This window comes from Stegostoma tigrinum, chromosome 44 (assembly GCF_030684315.1).
Source record: "Stegostoma tigrinum isolate sSteTig4 chromosome 44, sSteTig4.hap1, whole genome shotgun sequence".
Classification (NCBI taxonomy): Eukaryota; Metazoa; Chordata; class Chondrichthyes; order Orectolobiformes; family Stegostomatidae; genus Stegostoma; species Stegostoma tigrinum.
The window spans coordinates 3,991,935-4,005,078 of record NC_081397.1 but is presented as its reverse complement, the minus strand read 5'-3'; positions in this window follow the sequence as shown (position 1 = coordinate 4,005,078).

The window sequence follows — 13,144 nt, the reverse complement described above, 5'->3', positions numbered from 1 at the left end:
AAACTCGTTCACCCCAACCATCCCCAGTGAGTGTCTGACAGACAGGACTCCCCAAAGAGGCAATTAAAACCCGAAATGTCAAACTGCCTCTTAAAGACTTGCTATAATTTCAGGATAATAATGTGAGAAATTTAAAATTGACGTTGAGAGTGTGTGAGAGAGAGAGAGAGAGAGAGAGAGAGAGAGACTTGAAAAAGGGAGAGGGGCAGTAGAAAGAGAGGGAGAGGGAGAGAAAATGAGAAAGAGAGAGAGGTGCATTTGAGATGATCAAATATCAGTCATGTCAGTGACAGTCGGAATTGCTGATGCTGAAGTGAGACAGATTACCTGGTCTTTTGCCTGGGGAAGTTGGAAATTCAGGCTTGAAATGGCTGCAATGAGTGCAGGACAGGAAGAGAGATGGACAATGACAAAGACAGAAACAGAAAGAGAGAGAGAGAGAGAGAGAGAGCCATATCCAGGAATCACACTGACGGCATAAAAATCCTCAGAGCGAGGACCTCAGCAAATATCCCCATGGTCTGGTCACTTCTGTGTATGTTGGGGTTTTTAGGGTCAGGGAATTCTAGAGGCAACGGTGGGATCAATGTTCAACATTTCAAACTGCACCAATAGCAATAATAAAGCTTTAAAAAATTTCAAAGAAAACAAGGAATGATCAAGCTTTCTGCCCTAGAATTAACATGTCAATGTTCAGGGAGATTGAACAAGGATCCTGTCCTGACATTAACATCTCAAAGGGATAGAGAGCTCTCGGTAGGGAAGGAGACAATAAAGCCCTCACTGAGAATAAATCTGGAGACGAATGCATCAGATTCATTTATAAATCCTGTTTTCCCTCTCTGTATCGAGGGAGTGAGCAGCCGTCCCTTTGTGCGTGTGTGTGTGCGAGTGTGTGTGGCGAAGGCGGGGGAACAGAGAGAGAGATTGAGGGGCCGAGAGACAGAGAGAGACAGAGGCAGAAACAGAGAGAGAAAGAGGGCAAGAGAGTGGGAGGGAGAGACAGAGAGAGGCATTCGAGATGAGTTTGTTTCTGGAGTTACAGCAAGCAGTTAACATGTAAGCAGCATCGCAAAGGATAAAGGAATCAGACTATTGGGCTGGCAGCTGTTATCTTGTTGGAGTGGGATCTTGCTTTGCAACAAATGCTGCAATGCCATTGCTGCAGGAAGCGAGTGTTCTACTGAGCAACTTTGTGGGGCTTGTGACGTTTGTGAAAGGACTCTAGTCAAAATTCAAACTGTTACTGATATGATGCTGAGTGACTGTCGGTGTCCTGTTGAGACTGGAATCGCTGGGATCTTGCTGTGCCATCTCTCCTAAAGATTCACAATGCCCTTAAATGTGTCACTTGCATTTCCACAATTCTGCCCTCAAACCCACTCCCCCCAACAAAAATAAGGACAGAATCCCCCTGGCCCTCACAAACCGTCCGACCAACATTCACAACCAGTGCACCACCCTCTGTCACTGCCAGAATCTGCAATCCGACCCCACCATCAAAGAGATATTTCCCCATCTGCCTTTCATAGGGACCATTCACTGCACGGCCCCCTCGTCCACTCCACACTCCCCACCAACCCCAACACACCCAACACCTTTCCCTCCAACCGCGGAAGGTGCTACACCTGCCCCTACACCTCCCCTCTCACCTCCATCCAAGGCCCCAGACAAACTTTCCATTCTCTGACAGGGGTTTACCAGTACATCCTCCAAACTGGTCTACTGTATCCGTACCCCCGATGTGACCAGTGAGACCAAGCGCAGACTCTGTGACCAATTCATGGAGCATCTCTGCTCTGTGCGCTATCATCAACAACACCCTCCAGTTGCCAACCATTTTAACTCCCCCTCCCACTCCCCTGGTGTCATGTCCATCTCAGGCCTCCTCCAGTGCTACAGTGACACCACACACAAACTGGAGGAACAACACCTCAAATTCCACGTCGGGACTCTACAGCCCAATGGCCTCAACGTAGAATTCACTGGTTGTAAATCTCCCCACCCCTGCCCAACCGTCCCTCTCATCCCTACCTCCTTGACCTGACACAATCCGTCCATCTTCGTTCCCATGTATCTGTCCTTCCTTTCGCTCTGACACAATCCCCACTGCCCCCTGCCTGCATTCACCTATCACGATCCCACATACCTTCCCCAGCCCAACCCCTTCTCCCTCTATTTCCCAGCTCCTTTCAACCTTCCCAGTCCTGGTGGGGGGCTGTCGACCTGAAATGTTGACATTCCTGCTTCTCTGATGCTGCCGGACCCGCTGTGTTCCTCCAGCCCCAGCCTGTATTGATTCTGTCTCCAGCATCTGCTGTTCATACTGTCTCCTTTAACTAATCCTGTCTCATTCCTCCCAGGGAATTGTTGTTCACTCAGAAGATCCAAAGAGAGAGAGAGTGACTTTGGGACAGGGTGATCTTTGTACAAGAGCATCCTCCAAGAGGGGGGCCATAGCTCTCAGGCCTGAGGCCTGTACAACAGGCAACACTCCATGGTGTCCATGTGAGCTGTTTCTGGTTATTACCCCGAGGTTTGATTGATTTTTTTTGTGAGCACTTTTTTTGTTGCTATGGGCCACTGGTTAACAGGGCCCTGTTGGGTTGTGGCCTTGTCATTTTAAAACAGTTTGAAGACTGGGGTTAAGGTAACTGGGACCTTGGGATTTGACATAAACACATAAACCTGCAGCTCCAACAGACCGGAGTACCCCAGAAGAGAAAATGAACACCCTACATGTGAAACTCTCCCAAAAGACTTGTTGATGTCAGAGTAATGTGTGATGTTTGTGGGGCAGGACAATATAATTTGAGAATGACATCAGCAAGACACAGCTTGGCCATTTTAATTCAGTTCACTGAGTATCTGGGAGGAGGGTCTTTCTCTCCCTCTCTCCTGTCTAGAATCCTCACCAGATTTCTTTTGGTTTTTAAACAAATAAAACATCCTACAGGCTTGAAAGGCCGAATGGTCTCTTCTTGGTCTTATTTTCTATGTTTCTACGTACAAAGCACGACTCATTTTCATGTCAGACTCTCAGATCAAACAACGAAAAGCAGTGGACCCAGCACCAATCCCTGTGGGACACCACTGGTCACAGGTCTCCAATCTGAAATGAAACCTTCCACCACCTCTCTCTGTCTTCGGCCTTCAAGCCAGTTCTGTATCCAAATGGCTAGTTCCCTCAGTATTTCACATCATCTAACCTCACTAACCAGTCTACCCTGCAGGACCTTGTTGAATGCCTTACTGAACTCCATATAGATCACACCGAACGCTCTGCCTTCATCAATCCTCTTTGTTACTTCTTCAAAATACTCAATCAAGTTAGTGAAGGTTGATTTCCCACGCACAAAGCCATACTGACCAACCCTAATCAGTCCTGGCCTTTCCAAATATATCCAAATTCTGTCCCTCAGGATTTCCTCCAATGGCGTGCCCACCACTGATGTCAGGCTCACTCTTCTATAGTTCCCTGGCTTTCCTTTACCATGTTTCTGAAACAGTGAGACCACTTTAGCCAAACTCTGTGTCATCGATGATACAAATACCTCAGTAAGAGGCGCAACAATCACTTCCCGAGCTTCCCACAGAGTTCCAGGGGACACCTGATCAGGTCCCGGGGATTTATCCACCGTTATGTATGTACAGGCGTCCAGCACCACCACCTCTGTAATATGGACTTTTTGAAAAAAACATTTCACTCTTATTTCTCCAAGTTTTCTAGCTTCCATATCCTTCTCCACAATAAAATCTGAAGCAAACTACCCAATTCATATTTACTCCCCTCTCTGGTGATTCCACACGTACGTAGATCTTAATGAGCTGTATTCTCTCCCTAGTTACTTCTTTTATCCCTGTGCATTTGTAGAATCCCTTAGGATTCTCCTTACTCACATTTACCAAAACCCATGCCCCCTTTGTGCCCCCCTGCTTTCCTCCTTACGTAGTCTTCTGGTGGCTTTACACTCTCCTCGGGATTCACTTGATCCCTGCTGTCTATTCCTGACGGATGTATACTTCTTTGTTTCAGAAATAGCCACAATTTCTGCAGTCATCCAACATTCCCTCTACCTGCCATCCTTGCCCTTCACCCTCACAGCAACATACTTTTCCTGGATTCTCACTATCTCACTTTTGAAGCCTTCCCATTGTCCAGCTGTCCCTTTACCTGCAAATAAACACGCCAACTTTTGAAAGTTCTTGCTTAACATTGTCAAAATTTGCCTTCCTCCAATTTCATACACCTTGCAAAACAGTCTCTTGGCCAAACGATCTTCACCAAAGCACGTCCATCCATCTCCTACACCAACAGGGGTAGAATGCAAAATGCAAAACAAAACATTTGATTGCATTTGGATGTTGTTTTGCTTCGGACTAATTTGATGACGATTTGCCGGTGGCTGGATCCAGACTTTCCTCAAGGCAAGACATTACTTCAGCATCTAACAATTCAATATGTTTTCAAAAAACTCAACTTTGTTTTTTCTTAACAAGGTGAATAATTTCACGTGGAATGCAACTGCTGGAAGCATGTCATCTGAAGAAATACTCTGAGATTGATCTCTCCACTTGAAGCAATGTCCTTCCCTCATAAGATCACCAGTCATGTGCATTTGGCTCATGCCACCTGAAATCTGCGATGTGGACAACCAGACAGTGAGGCGTTGCCTCACCACTGCTCCTAGTAATGTGACAGTTTGTATATTCTGTGTCTGCTCAGCTTGCTTTTAAATCAAAGGTTTTAATTGTTTCCCCATTTGTGACAAATTTAAGTCCTGATCATGAGCAGAAGTCCGAGAAGATCTAATCATAGAAGACGGGGAAAGTTTTTATGTCTCTTCCTAGTTTAATTTCATGCTGTTTTCTCTCGTAATGCATTATGTTCTTCATTTCACTTTACTGAATTCAAAAGTGTTCCGAATCTCCAAGCCTGAAGTGTAACGTCAGCTTTCTACAAATTGTTTTCAAGTAACCTAATTTTCAAATCACCTGTTCATTCCCACTGCAGGGCAAGGTGTCCCCCCTCACCCCCAAATTCAGCTTCACACATCTTTTCCTTTGATTGACAACAATCTTTCCCTTCCCTATGGTTAGATCTTGTTAGACTTCTACTCATGACTGGAACTTAAATTTATCACAAATGTTGAAATAGTTAAAATCTTCTATTAAACGCAAGATATCCAAACCACAGAGCACACAGACTGTCGCATTACCAGGAGCAGTGGTGAGGCAATATTTCACTGTCATGTTGTCCACTTGCCAGATTTCAAATGGTTTGTGCCTTTCAGTAAAGTGCATGGTATTGCTGATCTTATGAGGGAAGGATACGCTTCCAGAGGAGAGTTCAACTTAACAGTATTTTGTCAGATGGCAGCAGCATTGCATATGAAAATATTTCCTTTCTTTTAAAAGTAGAGGTTATATAATTGATCACACATTTTGAAATGTTGAATACTGAATAAATGTCTCAACTTGAGGACAGTTTGGAACCAGCCACCAGAGTTTCGTCATCAAATGGGCATGAAGCAAATGTACATGCAAATGCGATTGAATTTTGGTTTACACTTTGCATTCTTGGCCTGTTGGCCTCAGAGATGGATGGACATGCTACGTTTCATTGATCAAGAAGATGTAAATGCCTGGCCAAATGAAAAGTAGGGGTGGCCCAACATGAATAGTGACATAAATTGAAGACTCAAGGGCAGAGTCATTAATTAGCTCAGAGAATAAATGTTTCAGGTCAGTGAATCTTTCTTGTGCCTCTGTCTGGCTGTTTTTCTCCATTCAGTTTGATGACTTCCTCTGTCCGTCTCACTCTCTCCCACTCTCCCTCCCTCTGGCTTGCACTCATGTCTCTCTCTCTTTCTTTCTGTCTCAGTGCCTCCCGCTCTGTGTCTCTTTCATTTAGTGACTCACTCACTCACACATTTTCCAACTGTCTCACTCTCTGTCCTACTTCTCGCTCTTCCCCGCTCTATCTCTCTCGCTCACTGTCATTCTCCCTCTTTCTGTGTCTTTCATTGTCCCTGTCAAACTCCCTTTCTCTCTCTCACCGTTCCTTTTGCTCTTTCCCCCTCTCTGCCATGTTTCTCTATCTATCTCTCTCTCCTTGTGTCCCCCGCTTTGTGTCTCTCTCTGACTCACTGTGTCTCTTTCTGTCTGTCACAGTATCACTCTTCTCTTTCGCACCGCCTTTCTCACAATTGCTCTCTCATTATTTCTGTCTCTCATTCTTTCCCTCTCTATGTCTGTCTCACTGTCTCTCTGACTCTTTCCTTCTGTCTCGCCCTACCTCAAACTCTCTTTCTTTCTCTATCTTTCTTCCCGATTGTGTCTCTCTCACACTACCTGTTTCTCACTCACTGACTCCCTCTCCCTCACAAATATATTTCTCTCTCTTTCTCTCTGTGTTTGTCTCTCACATACATATCATTGTCTCTGTCTCAGACCCTGTCTCCCTCTCTTTCTCTCACTCTGTGCCTCTCTCTGTCTCTCTCACTGCGTTTCTGTTCCTCTCTGTATCTCTCACTCTCCCTCTCTGTCTCTCACACTCTGCTTCTACCTGTCTGTCTCTGTCTCTCACACACACTGTTTCTTTCACCGTTTGTTTCCCTACTCTCTCATTGTCTCTCTGTGTGTCTTTGACTCTGCATCTTTTTTGCTTATTTTTTGCTCTCTCTCTCTCTCTCTCTCTCTCTCTTACTCACTCTGTCGGTCAGCCCTCTCCATCTTACTGTCTCCCTCTCTTTCTGAAGTAGCTTGCTGAATTCATGACATCATATTTCTCGCTACCTGGTTTGACAAGATCCTGTCAAATGCCTGCAGGTCAAGAAACAGCAGCTCAGTGACGATGTAATAAAGTCTGAACTGTGCAGGCCAGTGTCTCAATCAGGGGGTGATTATCTGGCAATTGTGTTCCAGGAGGCAGAAGCGTAAGCTTGGTTCTGCACTTTGGATTCTGTCTGTGCTCAGAGATAGTACGGTGTCTAGACGGAAGAGCAGGGAGTGATACAGACTCCCCGAGGTAGCAGTGCAGAAAGTTCAGCTTTTGCATTTTGGTGTATTTGCTGGCGAAATCAACCATCAGTCATTATTCATCACTAATTATCTTTGAAATTGTTACAGTAAACCCTCGAAACTTAGCAGGTCTGGCAGCATCTGTAGGAAGAAAACAGTTACTGCTTCGAGTCTGGTGACTCTTCATCACAACTGATATCAGCAGGGAATAAATGGTATTTATACTGAAGAGTGGATTTGGGGTGGTATGGTGGGGAAGGGGTGGGATGAGAAGTGGTGGAGATAGAGTCCAAAGAGAGCGAGAGAGAGAGAGAGATGTATGAAAATGTGCCTTTAGGAGTGATTTGTTCTGCTCGGTTTCTCTTCACGAGGGGGTTGTGAAGGAGGTGCTGAGGTGTCTGCTCCATGACGTGCAGAGGAAGTAATTTTTGTGTACAGTAAATGAAAGAAGCATCCTCAATGCAGCCTCTGATGAAGTGTTGGATTTCCTGCCTGGCTTTTAAACTCTGGGGTCTGTTGCAATGGATCGCCTCACATCCGGGTTTCCTCTGTAGTGGAATGCATGTGGGATCGAGTTCAATGTGTTTATTCGTAGCCTGCTTTGTGGAGTGCCATGCTTCCAGGAATTCTGGTGCTTTTCTCTGCCAAACCTGTGCCAGGATCTTGGTGTTGTCCCAATTAAAGTCGTGGTTCTCCTTGTCCGTGTGGATTGAGATGAGTGAGTACTGGTCGTGCCTTTTGTAGCCAGTTGGTGTTCATGCACTCTTGTTATTAGTTTCCTTCCTGTTTGTCTGATGTGGTGTTTCTCGCTGTCTCTGCAGGGGATCTTGTAGATGACCCTGGTCCTGTCCATGGCGGGGAGTCGGTCTTTAGTTCGGGTGAGCACTTGCATGATGAGGGGAGCTGTTGTAGGTTGCAGCAGGGCATTGACAGCAGGTCAGCAATTCATACTGGGAACTCGAAAAAATACAAAGATCCGCAGGTGGCACTTGGTGTGATGTGTCACACATCAGGAAATGTCTCTCCGTGGCTTGTTGGGGGTTCACAATATTAATACAGACGTGACGCTCTCAGCCTCGGGAGGGGCACAGGAGCCAAAGTATTCAGCCAGTCCTTCAGCAGAGCCAGTTGTAGCCTGTGTACTTGTGTATATCATGAGGTGTCTAATTCCAGAACTCATCAAACGTTGATGCGTTCAGATCTGAGGAGTTGGAAGAAGCCTCCCTGCCCCGCTCCCAGCCACCACAATCTCGTGGTTTAATTTTACTTGCAACATGGAAATCAAGTCCAAATTCGCTGACAATTGCACAGAGTTTTAAATCACGCTCATTATTACATGGGAAGAGCCTGAAAACCCTGTGGAGTGCCCTGTCAGAAAAAGAAGGACCCGAAGGATGGATGGCTATTTGAAGTGCGGGTAACATATTGTTTGGAAAGTTCAGCACGAATTGGTTTTGAATCTCTCAGGTATTCAGTTACCAACGTGGTATCCAGAACGTTTACCTAACATTTATAATGAATTGATCAAGATATTGTTCAATGAAGAGGTTTACACAATCAGAGAGAAAGAAAGTAACAGAGAATGTAGAAGATTGATTGGAGATGCTGCAGACACATGCGGTTCACCGTTCCTGCATGAATAGGATAGACAATGATGCGACAAGTGATCAATTAACTCAAATAACTTCACACTTTAAAGGGATATTCAATAGACTAAATGATCATACTGAGGTTTGTGGTCGGGTCAGAGCATTAAATAAAATGTATGTGATTTCAGGCGATTAACAAAAGCGAAGACTAAAAATCTGTGTTTTGGCAGGAATGGAATGGGTTAGGGATACATTTGATGTGTACAGATGACAAACCATTAAATATTCCAATCGCTGAAATTTTTTGGGTGATCCAAAGTACAACCGGTGTGAGAGTTAGGGAGGGTTCCTTATGCATTAGAACAAGGGGACACTTTGTCGGGACAGCCAATAGAGAATCCCAATAGATTGATAAAACTATTATTTTCCCAAACCACTGTACACAATTGGACAAACCAGATGTAAGACCATAAGACCATACGACATACGAGTGGAAGTAAGACCATTTGGGCCATCAAGTCCACTCCGCCATTTAAATCGTGGCTAATGGGCATTTCAACTCCACTTCCCTGCACCCTCCCGATTATCTCTTGATTCCTTTTGTGGTCAAGAATTTGACGATCTCGATGTCGTTTCGATTCCAGCGGTAATGAGACATTTAACTGTACCCTCGACGTTTCACATATCACTGGAGAGAGAAAAAAAAAGAATGTGGAGTTGAATATACAGGTGAAGGAATATAATGTATGTCAAAAGATTTAATGGATAATTGTTTTCATAACATGTCTTGTCCCATCACTGAACCGACATTTTGCTTTGACTCTCAAATGCCCATGTGCCGAGGAATAATGGAATTGGTGAACCACAGGAAAACAAAAATATGATTTTTGTCGACACTGACTTCTGGAGAGAAATGTTTCTGTTTTCTCACAATTCGCAAAACTATGAGGTCCAGAAACTCCACGTTGAAGGAATATTTGAAATAAATAAAAGGGATTTTCACACAGGCATACAGATTACATGATAAATTTCAGTTTGATAGTCATTGAATAAAGACAGATCTGTCAAAAATGCAGTCATGTTCTTGGTGCAATGACATCTGGAATTGGGGAGGTAATATATGCACGGTCGGAATGTTTTCTGTTTTCTCTCTTTTTTTGGTAGATTTGATGTGTATTTCTGTCACTTTTCACTTTGACATCAGCAACACGTGCAGCACTTGAAATGGGAATTAATTCTGTTCAGACATGATCATTTTATATCTGGAAATGTGACTTATTTCACAGTGATAGTTGAATGTCTTTATCGACATGATTATTAATCTGTTTACATTCCGGCCATGTTTATTACTTTGTACATAATTACTACTTTTGTGTTTTATTTATTGACCACTTTTCTCTCATTCATTGATTCATTACAGTTCATGTATATCAGTAACAGATACTGAAATGGTGCACTTTGAAAATATAGTTCACGTTAAATCAACTCAGAAATAAACCAAGATTCTGGAAAATGTCCAGTTATACTCAAATCTATTTACCATATTTAAACCCTGAGTTAAGAGTAGAGTCTCTCGTACTAGAAAATTCAAAGACGTACTAAGTGTTTATGGATTGAACTAATTGTCTGGAATAACCTGTAAAGGAACAAAGCCAGGAATTTGCAGTGGGGATTAAGAATAATTAGCATATATTACAAATAATGAGTACAAGATACATGAGCAAACTTACCTCGACACTTGCTTGATAGCTGGTAGCCTTATGCAACGAGAAGAAATGGTTGGCCTGAAAAGAAAAGTAAGGAGTTGCAAGAAGCTGTGACTTCAGCACACAGTCTTATTGCGAATGTGACCTGAAGTGAGAGTGACAGCTCTTGACATCAGGCTGCGTTCCACCGAGAGTGGCATCAAGAAGATCTGGCAAAACTGGAATCAATGGGTAACAGGGTGCAAACTCTCCGCTCGTCGGAATCTTATCTGTTAAATTGGAAGTTGACCGTGGTTGTTATAAATCAGTCATTTCAGCTCCAGGGAATTTCGGCTGGAGTTCCTCAGGGTAGTGCCCTGTATCTTCAGCGGCTTTATCAATGGCCTTCCCTCCATTATAAGTGCGGATGCTCGCTGATGACTGCACAATGTTCAACCTCATTCACGACGGCTCAGATACTAAAGCTGTCCATGTTCAAATGCAACAAGTTTCGGGCAACATCCAGGCTTGAGCTGACAAATGACAATTTATGTTCGCACGACACAAATGATAAGCAATGATTATAATCAATGAGAGAATATTTAAGTATCACTCATTGACATTCCACGGTGTTACTATCACTGAATTACCTCTTATCGACACCTTGTGTTCACCATTGAACAGAAACTGAACTGAAATCGTCATATAAATAGGATGGCCACACGATCACACAAGAGGTTTGGAATACTGTGACGATGAAATCACCTCCTGATTCCTCACTCCCTCTCCATTGCCTGCAATGCACAAGTCAGGATTCAGATGGGGAACACTTCTCTTTTCTGGGTGAGGCTCCAAAGGCACTCAGGAAGCGAGACAGCATTCAGGACAAAGCTTCTCTTTACCTGGCACTACATCCACATGCAGCCCCGGCCTCCCCCACCAACACTGAGTCGCAACACTGAATACCATCTACAAGATGCACTTCAGAAATTCACCAAAGATCCTCAGCCAGAATGTTCCAAACCCATGACCATTTTCACATTTGTGGGACAAGGGCAGCAAATGCAATCGAACACCACCATCTTCAAGTTCCTCACCAAGACACACGGAATCCTGACGTGGAAATATTTCACCGATCCTTCACGTTCACTGCATCAGAATCCTAGAATGCCCTTCCCAATGCCATTGTGGGGAGAGCAGCTGCTCAAGAAGGTAGCACACCATCACTTTACCAAGGGCAGCTTGGGATGGGTCACAAATAAATAACGTCCGCATACTACAAATGAACAAAAAAAAAGTGTAAAGGAGACAGGACGTTTTGTCTGATGAGGTACTAAATTGCAGACTTGAGAATGCTGAAATAGTAATTAAAAGTTTGAACGACATACTTAACATGACCGTCAATAACATACCTCCATAAACGTGAAGGACAGAAATCTGTGTGATAGTTCAATTCAGAACTTTTTGACAGCAGAACCCTGGAGAACAGCACTTCACAAGCATCTATCTATAGACAGACACTGTTGGTTGGAATCATAGCTAAGATTCACTGTGAATGAGTTCAAAGCCACATTGGGTTGTGAACCGAACTTGGTGACTTGAGTAGTCTCAACTTTGTTGTGATATGCAATAGAATTTAAGTTAATTGTCTCAGTAATTGACTGCGTGTGAAATTTCTAAATATACAGCCAAATTAAAGACAGATTGTGGTAAATTTCTCAAGCAACTCCTTTCAAGGTAAACCTGTCATAATTGGGACCAGGTCGAGCACTTGAACTATGAAGGTCGTGAGGGGTTATTGGCCCAGGCCAATCAGGAGAGTATTGGCTGGACAAAATAACCAGAAGGTTAGACTCTTGAGAATTGTCTCTGGGCTGGCCGAAAGTGTGCTCTGGTAAATGAAGGGTGCCTGATGATGGAACCCGTCCTCTGTGCTTTTTTTTTCAAAAGAGTTAAGGGAAAAGGACAAAGTGTTGTACAGGCATTGAAAACAATTGGCTATTTCTGTGATTAGCACAGGCATGCTGTTTGCTGGGAGACAGGGGATAATACTTAATAACAGAACAAAAACAAAGTTGCTGGAAATCCTCAACAGTTCTGGCAACATCTGGAAAGGAAAAAAAATAACATTTTTGGGTCCGGTGACCCTTCCTCGTTTTGATACCATGCTGCCTCGTGACAGATACTTAAAAGATAATCTGTAGAAGGAAAGTCCTGAGGTAAAGGGGTTAATTTCGGCAAAAGCTGCTTCAAACACACACTTCGTGCCGAATGTAAAAGAAAGCAGGGGAGCTACTTCTGACATGAAAGCAGGCGCCAGACTTGCTGTCTCATCTGGAGACATCAGAAAAGTGGACGGAAGTTTTGAAGGGATCATTACCATAAACCATAAAGTTTTTGACACCATAAGCTCTGAGGTCAGAATTTTGTTTTAGAATTCAACTTTAGGATTATTCAGTTGCAGGGTTTCAGAGAAAAAACACACTGGATAAGAATCTAATAGGAGGCACATTCAGAAGTGAACACTATTGATTTCAACCAATTTCTTCAGAGCCAAATTGCGTGGTCAGGCTTAACTTGCTGACTTGAGAGGCCTTATTTCGTTTATTCTTTGTAACTAAAGTTGAATTAAATGTTTCAATGTTTGATTATCTGTGAGATTTCTTTCAAAGTAAAAGTTGTTTATGTTAATTTGCACGCCAGACATTGATTCAGGCCTAACCGGGAGAAGGTAGATGAATGGAATAGAGAAACACATCAGTCATGATCGATTAATGGAGGAGATTGGATGTGCCAAACATTTCCAATTCTGTTCCTACATCTTATGTGCTCATTGTTGTCTAATGA